We start from the raw sequence: 8,540 nt of genomic DNA, 5'->3' as shown, positions 1-8,540 counted from the left end.
GGATGCATGAGCTTAGGATGATGATGAAAATATTGTTCCTAGCTATATACCTCATTTCTGCTGCATAGAGGCTCAGATGTCTATGGGTCAACCCCTGATTTACCATAGTTTCAGGACACCTTGCTATAACCTATGATTTAGAAGGCTTTCTGAGAGTGGCTTTGCAGTCCTGACTAATAAAGCTAAACTTGATGTATATCCTGTTCCTGTGTTCTTTGCAGAAGTTCAGCACAGCTGCTGGTGGAGCAGTACCTGTAATGCTGCAGTTCAGAATCCAACACTCTGAAGATAAATATCACAGATTTTGATGTCAACATTGCAGGCTGTAAATGGAAAAATACACCAAACAACAACAACAAACAGAACACCCAGCAACTGCAGCATGAACAGCTGCAGCATCCCCAAAGAGCAGCAAGTGGGACAGTATGGGTGTGAACCACTGCAGTTATTCAAAGTAAAGTGTCCCTGCTTGTGAATCTGAGCCCTTGGACATCCTCATATAGGATGTCTGAACAGACAGTAGCAGGTACACAAGTCTAGAGATGTCAGGAACCAGCCCAAGCTTGGACCAGATCATTAATCCAAATCCTGAGGCAAAACTAAGAATAGAACCAAGTTATTTTCTCTTCATTTTATGCCCATATGCACTAGTTCACATTTAAAAACTAGTGATCATGACAGTGAAAAAGGGATGCTGCATTTAAAGTACCTACTTAATCATTTCTCTGGTGACCTGAAATTTTAAACTCTCAAAGTTCTAAACATTCTGCTCAGTCTGTTTAGAATCCTTATTTTTTTTTTCAGTTGATTCTTTCAATTTTCATCAGAAACAAATACAAACAGAAGAGCCAGCTTTGCTGTCAGCCTGGCTAAAAAAGACTATTGAAGCAAGCTCTTCCCAGCAGCAATTACTCAGCGCAACAGACATGTTTTTACCTACAACTGAAGATCTACCAACCCTGCCCCAAGGGGAGAATAGCTACCCCACCTGTCAGCATGCAAGTATGTTTGGTATGTTTGGTCACATTCAATGGAAAACCTGTGAACCCACTTACAAGAAGATGAAGGTTTCTCATTACATTGAGAGGCATGTGTTTTCAAGAGATCAAAACAGTTGGCTAAAAAGATACTTTAATACTGGGAAACAAAATGTGCAAGGTTTTACACTTCTATAAAAGATACTAGGAACACCCAAGAAAACTTTTGTGAGCTCTGGTGCAATCTCAGTGCAGCCTCAGGCTGTTAACTCTCCCTCATCCAAACTGCAAAATTGCTTTCGGGTGACACAAGCTTCATTATTTTTAGATCACTTCATAATGTTCTGAGATAATTTCTCATAAATCCAGAATCATTAAACCATTTGAAAACATTACTTGTGCTACATTAAAGAATATTTATTTTGTCATTATTGCTGTGTGCTTCAAATTTCCTGATATCCCAGGCTGGTAGGCTGGGATACTCTAGCAAGGCAGGAAGTGCTAAGAAAGTCTGCTGTACCAGGTCTGTGAAACCAAAGTCTTAAATATCTGCACTCATATAAAATTGTGGGATGCAAATGTAACCATGGAAGAAAACTGTTTAATAGTTTTTTCAACAAAGCTGTGTTACCAAGGTGTTGTATCTTTCTAGTTTGGGCAATGCAAGAGTTTACCCACCAGAACTGTGTGACCTGGCATACCAAACAATAAGCTCGTGTCCTTTTTTTTTTTTAATAAATATTTTTGGGATTTATCCCCAGTAAAAGTGCATATTGGTTTCCATTCTTCTCCCTATTTTCCCCAGTAAAGATGACTGGGTACAGCAGTGGGGTAAGATAATTCATACTGTGCCTGCAACCATTAGTGTTTTTCATACTTTAATACAGTTATTCTGCCTCCCAGATACTGCAAAGTTTTGTGAGTGTGTACACATAACCATCACTATCAAAAGAATACAATGTAATTTAGCTTTATAACATATATTTTCCATCCTATCCTGGACACCTAAATAATACAGTTATTTTAAAAGGTGTAAAATTACAGCCTTGTAGGCTGAATCTGTCTACAGAGGAAATGAAATAATCTATAATAGTCTAGACTAGATTTAACTTCCACATCATTGAAGCTCTATTTCTCTGCTGGTGCTGTAAATCAGGGGGATGGTTCAAACAGAAGTATGTTTTTCAACGAGAGCACTTAAGGATAAGCAATATCTATGAAAAATCATAGAGACACAAAACAGATTGCAATCTACTTCCTGTTTTAAGATGAACTGGCAAATTTCCAATTACAGAAACTTTTGCACTAGCAATGATTTGTTCTTACGCCTCCTGCCTTTTAAACCAGTGACACGTTATTTGTGATGACACTTAAGCATTACTTAAATTTGTGAATGAGCTAGCTATAATTCTGGTGGTCACAGAAAAGAAACAAGCTAAAGAACTATACCTGAAAATGTGTACTGTCTATTTGCAATTACACTAAGAAAACAAACAGCATGTATCTGTAGGAAAATCAGGCCAGTGGTGTCCCATTCTGCTTCTTTTAGTATAATTACCTGACTGATTATCTTGATGTCAATTCTCCAGTTACATTTACGACTGACCACTCTAGAGGTTCTCTAGTGGCTCCCATAGAAACAATAAGGTACGTTTGTATTCTGTAAAAAAAAAAAAAAAAGTGAAAATGAAAACTTACTTTTCAAGTGCTTGAAGGAAGGGACTGTCTTGACATTCTGTGTTTTCTGTATCTAAGTCTGTTTAAAGAGTTCCTTGCCCCTCTTCTGGGGTTTGGTACAATGGTTTATACAGGTTGCATGATGAAATGAATCAAGGAACTGATCTGAGAGAAAATAAATAACCCTGAGAGAAAGGGTTATTTTTAACACTGATCATTTCCTCAAACATAATCCCACAGACAGTAGTACTCTCAAGACCAAGGAGCATTCATGAGGATAGAGGTGCAAAGTGAGCAAGTGCTGTAAAACTGCCTTTGCCGCTGAGAGAAAAAAAGTGCCTCCATGCTCCAAATTCCTGATTTTCAAAACATTTCTGTGGACTGACTGTGCACAATCAGCTCTTAGTTTGGAAATAAACAGACTGCTACTAAAACTAATTAGAACTTATGCAAAATAGTATATACATTAGTCATACGGGTTATGTTTTACATTGCATCTTACCAAAATGCTGTTAAAATCAGCCAGTGTTTGTTTTTTTTTGTCCCCAACTCATCATTGTATTTACAGGCCTCAATCAGGTTGGTCCTTCACAATGGTTTTCATCTGTTATCCCAATATTTCCAGCCAGATGCCACTTTTTGGTCCTTGTTTATTTACATCAAAACTGTCTTTGACATTATCCCTTAAACGTAGAAAACCCTGCCCAAATTAATTAGCATTCAACTTAAAACTCACCTTCAAGACATGTTTTTACTTTGATGTTTACAGTAAACTGCCAATTAACAGTGGATAGGAAGACTGCAGACAGGGAATTTTGATACTGTAAACACTGTTTACTTCCAGCTTCAGGAAGTCTACTAGGTACGCAAATAACTAGTCTTACTGTTTTCTCTTCTTTCATATTTTTTTCCATTAAGTCACTTTGCTACAGCTATTAAAAGATACTAAATGAAACCTCTGTGTGCTGTATTAATAGCATCAGAAAGCTGACTATTGCTATATGTCTTCTGTCTGATACTGTGGTTGTATTAAGTAATATCAGTGTGTCAAGAGCAAAGTTGCTTAATTTACATTTATATGCATGGTAGCACTGTGCACTAGTAACTCCCTATTTTTTTTTCCAAGATCCATACTGATTTTTAATTAAATTTAATTAAATTTAGAAGCAAAATGTTTCTTTCTTTAAAGCTGTTACTGAGATATAATAAATTTTACTTTTATCTGCCTTACTTTGGAGAAGGAGTTGAGGGACCAAAGTCAGCTCTCTTACTTCAATCCTTTCCCCATATCCCAAGGGAAAAATTCAGTCATCTGTAAAACAGGAAAAGGAATGTAATAGACTAAACTGGATCAGATCAACTAAGATTCACCACAATAAACTAATCTAATTCTCTATTATACTGTTCAAGAATGAAAAAAATAGATAAAGCAATTACCAATCCCTGAATCCCTGAAAGCAGAAATTCAGTTTATTCCTAACTTCTGACATATTTTGTGTGTGTACACATACACACAAGCACTGGAAAAGGCCTGCTCCTTATCTTGTGAATGCATGCAGTTTTTACTGTTTTCAGGGGAATCTACAGATCTGCAGAGTCTAGCATGTTAATGCATTAAAACTCTTCTAAATGTCAACAGATCAAAACAATCTATTTAGTACTATCTTGGCAATGATTAACAATGGAAGCTTTACCTATGTACACTGGCCTAGAAAATACTGGCACAAAAAAAAAAGCTAACTCTTTATGCTTTGTTATGTGAATACATAGCTCATTATGAGATCTGTTGGAATTCCAGTCTTGCTATGTCAGGGATATAAAGGGTATACATTTAAAAAGTCAATAGATATGAAAGCTTCCATAAAACAACAACAAAAGAACTTTTCCAAAAGCAGTTTTTTTATGGTCTACTCAGCAATAGGGAGAGAGACTAAAAACTTCATTATTACAGCAGTAGCTCACACAGTGTTAAAGGGTGATTCACAGTCAGTCACAAAGCCGATTCATTTTGTAGTTAGGAAGTCTTTTCCATCTGCGCATGATGTCATGCATTTATGAGGACAAAAGGCAAGAAAATAGACATACAAAATACTGAGCAGAATTAATCAGCTCTGTGTCATAGGGTAGCCTCTGTTTTCAAATACTGTGTGAATCTGCTTTCATTTACAAGTTCAAGTTCTGACAGAAGGAAAAATTATGGTATAGCTTTACAAGACACAGGCTTAACAGTACTTACATTATTGCGCCACTGACTCAACAGTTCAAACTGATCCTTTTTATCCCTCTTCCAATATTTTATATCGTGAGCATCCTTCTTTTAGCACCAACATGACGAAGGTAGTGTAAAACAGTTGGTAGAATGGACTTGAAGGACTGAAAGATGCAACTAAAGAAACAAAGGAGAGAGGAAATGAGAATGGATGCAGGAGAATCAAGGTAAAAAAATCATGTTATAACTGACAGGAGAGAGATTTAAAGAGAACATGTGGATACAAAGAACAAGTATAATGAGAGTATCAGCAGAGTAGCATGATGTATGTAAGAAAGATAATCTAAAAGGAAAAGCAGCTGTTATAGAATCAGAAAGTCTTCACTCCATTTCTAGGTTCCTATTATGGTTCTAAGAAATCCTAAAGAGGGTATGCGATCCACTAGGTTCTCTGCCAGTAAAATCAGAAAGAGTACTTATCTGATAGGAAACACAGGAATATAAAAATCTATAAGTAACTTCCAGACCTATTAAGTTTCATGCAATGAAAATGAAATTTACACAATTGCTACCAAAAGCATTTTCTCCTAAAGCCAGGCCACCATATATTTGCTGTGCTGTGCTCCTGCTTCTCTTCCCTTCTAGCACTGGAAGAGAGATGCCTCTGTCACAGTCCTACCCTGAAACCCTCCAGCCTACAGTTCCATCACTTTCCCACAACATCTGAGCTAGAATACCTGTGCTACCTGATCGATGGCTTCAGGACATGCCACTGTTTGTTGGAAGGGGTCTCCTGTTTACGGAAAAGAGCTGAGAAGTCTGATCTGTAAGATGCTACAGATCTGGAGAAATTAAAATCCTTAGGTTGATGGAAGTAGCTTTTGAATCAGATATTTGACTAGACTGGTAACGTCAGGAAAAAGTAAAATCTCTGACTCATCCTTTTTGACAGAGGTTACACAAATGAGAGAACAAGTTTGGCATATTAGAAAGAGTTATCTCTTACTTTTCCTTAGGCTTTTTTCCTATTTGCTATTGATGTCTTGCTCTGTTACAACTTACTGCATTTTTATGGAAAAATAAGACTGAAAAAGTAAAAAAAAAAAAACAATTGAAAGAAAAATACAAATTAAACATTATACAGAACATAAGCAAATGTAAAGACAACTATGTTATCAAATAGTAAACAGTATTCACAGCAGAAAATTCAAATAGATGTAGCCGGAGCAACTGCAGAAGAATGCAAACACTGAGCAATTACATAGCCAGAAGTGGAATAATAATGAGAATAAAAGATACAAATGACGGAGTAGGAAGAACTGTAAACAAAGTCACATAATGAAAGAAAACATTAAAATGAGTACACAGTGAATGAGTTCAATATGAAAAAAGAAAAGAAAAGAAAACAAAACAGAAAAGAAAAGCCCCAAATCTGGAAACATAGACAAGGAGTATTGAGAGGAGAAAATATCACCAGAAAGATGAGAGGGATGTCAAGTAGAAAAGATTAACAACGGAAAAGAAAGTCATTGGGATCCAGAGACTATTTTCCAGCTTGCTCTGGAGGTTGAATTTGGAACAGGGAAGATGAAGGTGGGGTATTTATACCACATAAAGTTGAACCTCTCATTTAAGAAGATAATTTGGAATGTTTATCTCCCCCCCTCTTTTTTGTTTTTTTAATAAATAGTTAATAGTAGAATACAATGTTTCTCTAAGCTGCTTCAGGAGGTACTTACTTCTTTCTACAAGGTAAACAGGGAATCCAGAGGTTGACAAGTGGCTGAGCCACACTGACAGCTCTTGGAGGGAGGGCATCCAGTTCCATCCCCTCTTTCCAGCTTCTTTTACTTTTCTCCCACATTCTTCTGTATTGCATCTGGAGCTTATCTGATTGTTCTCAAGGTCAGGCAACTAAACTCAGTAACATTGCAAAAACATACACTTTTGGGTAAAACAGTTTCTGCTGTTTTATTCTGCTGTTCTGCAGTCAAATGAGTTCCAGGGGTGGCACAAGGTAAGTAGTGAGATCACACACAAGAGCACACAGAGTTATGGAAGGACAGGGAGGGAACAGAGAAGGCCTTTTGTCAGTATTAAACTTTAATTTTAACCCAAAGCATCTCCTGAAGCCACAGTTTCATGACATAACCACCTCAGTTAAATACCCTAAGTTAGATGATGAGAACGGTGCCACTGCCCTTCTGTACACTTATGTACAGAGAAGAGGGACTATGAGGAGTCTTGCACACTTTTCAAAAAGGTAGCTTCAGATTCTCATGTCTTTTGTACCTATGTTAACCAATTCATCCCCCAAACGTTCGAGGAAAGTAACATTTGTAATGTCTTCAATTTCCAACCTCTCCTTTCCTATTTTGCTCCACAGCACTGCTGTTTTATGATAGTACCCAAAGTACTATATGCTTTGAAGAGGAAGGCAGCATTAGATTTGCGTACCTGCGGTTTTTATTGCAAATCTCATTATGCCTGTTGGGTTTCATTTTTACCCTTAAAGACTTACATTATGCAAATCAATCAGAATCTCAGTTTTCAAATTTTTATTTCTCACTGATGTTCACCATATACTCTCTATATACTCGGTATATGTAAGTCAGTAAGGCTTTGTATAGTATTCAGACTAAATTTAGCCTAATTTCATTCTTAATTATTTCTCTTTCTACTATCCTGGCTGCTTGCACCTACTAAATTAAGTTTGAGCAAAAGGTGAAACAAGGCTTCTACTGCCTGTAGGTAGACGTACAAACAAGCCACTACAGGGCGAGCTAGGGTGTGAACACACAGCACATCACATGTTCTACAGAAACTGTCTGCAACCTGTTCTTTCTTTAGTTTATTATGTGCTATTACTACACAAAAGCTGACTTTATGATAGTTTGTTAGCCAATACGCACTTTACAACTTTTAAGCATCTTTAGATAATAAATGGATTTTTTTTAACGTCGCTTTGTAAATATATGAATATTTCATTTATTTTAATCTTTTGTTAAAATTGCCAAATCCTCATCTCAAAAATTGAATCTTTTCAAGGAAAAGGAGTTATCTTCCACATTGCTTTTGACTGTCAACATATTCCTACTGGTATGGTAGTCAAAACTAGTCCTTGACAAAGGATCTAATTTCAAACACACATGCACATGCCAATAGACTACAGGTGATGGAACTGTAGTAGATATCAAAAAAAAACATCAGGCAAAGTAAATACATCCTAGGAATATTCTTCCAAAACAACAAAAACAAAAGAAAACGAAACTTGGAACTAGTTTTCTGTTTAAAAACACTTTTACATTCTGGTTCCTCTGAAAACCTAAACATTGAACACATACTTAGTTTTAAGCTTTGGAATGGTCATATGAAAGCCAATAAGAGTAAATAGTGCATGCAACAGTTATGCAGGAACAAACTCATTGCACAATTAGGGATTTTCCTTGCTTTTGTAACATATATATAGTTGGTAGGCTACATATGTATTTTATAGACTTACAACTTTGCTAAGAAGAATTTATTTATCCAGTGAAAAAACATGGCTCTGCATATGCACACTCTGTATATAGAGAAGTGTATGTGTACACATACAGATGTGTACATACAAACACAAATTTATTGATTGTTACTGTTATTGATTGTTACTTGCTGGTTCTTTGTGCTACCTATTGTGT

At 36.4% G+C, this 8,540-nt stretch overlaps 1 protein-coding gene across 3 annotated transcripts in view; it reads right to left on the bottom strand.

Moving 5' to 3' along the window:
• LOC308176825 (leukotriene B4 receptor 1-like) overlaps positions 1-8,540 on the bottom strand; it is a gene marked incomplete at its 5' end in the record, with an annotated part of 134,838 nt that overhangs the window by 6,423 nt on the left and 119,875 nt on the right. Inside the window, 5 exons of one of the 3 annotated variants that reach the window (XR_013938662.1) lie at positions 155-282; positions 2,536-2,637; positions 3,886-3,966; positions 4,891-5,040; positions 6,603-6,777. Of the gene's footprint in view, positions 1-154; positions 2,638-3,885; positions 3,967-4,890; positions 5,041-6,602; positions 6,778-8,540 lie in introns of those variants that run through there. The other 2 variants (XR_013938663.1, XR_013938670.1) reach the window with 2 other exon arrangements.

The sequence above is a fragment of the Anser brachyrhynchus genome, assembly GCF_964034855.1.
Source record: "Anser brachyrhynchus genome assembly, chromosome: 12".
Taxonomy (NCBI): domain Eukaryota; kingdom Metazoa; phylum Chordata; class Aves; order Anseriformes; family Anatidae; genus Anser; species Anser brachyrhynchus.
The sequence above is the reverse complement of the archived record's forward strand: the minus strand, read 5'-3'. Positions and strand labels throughout refer to the sequence as shown.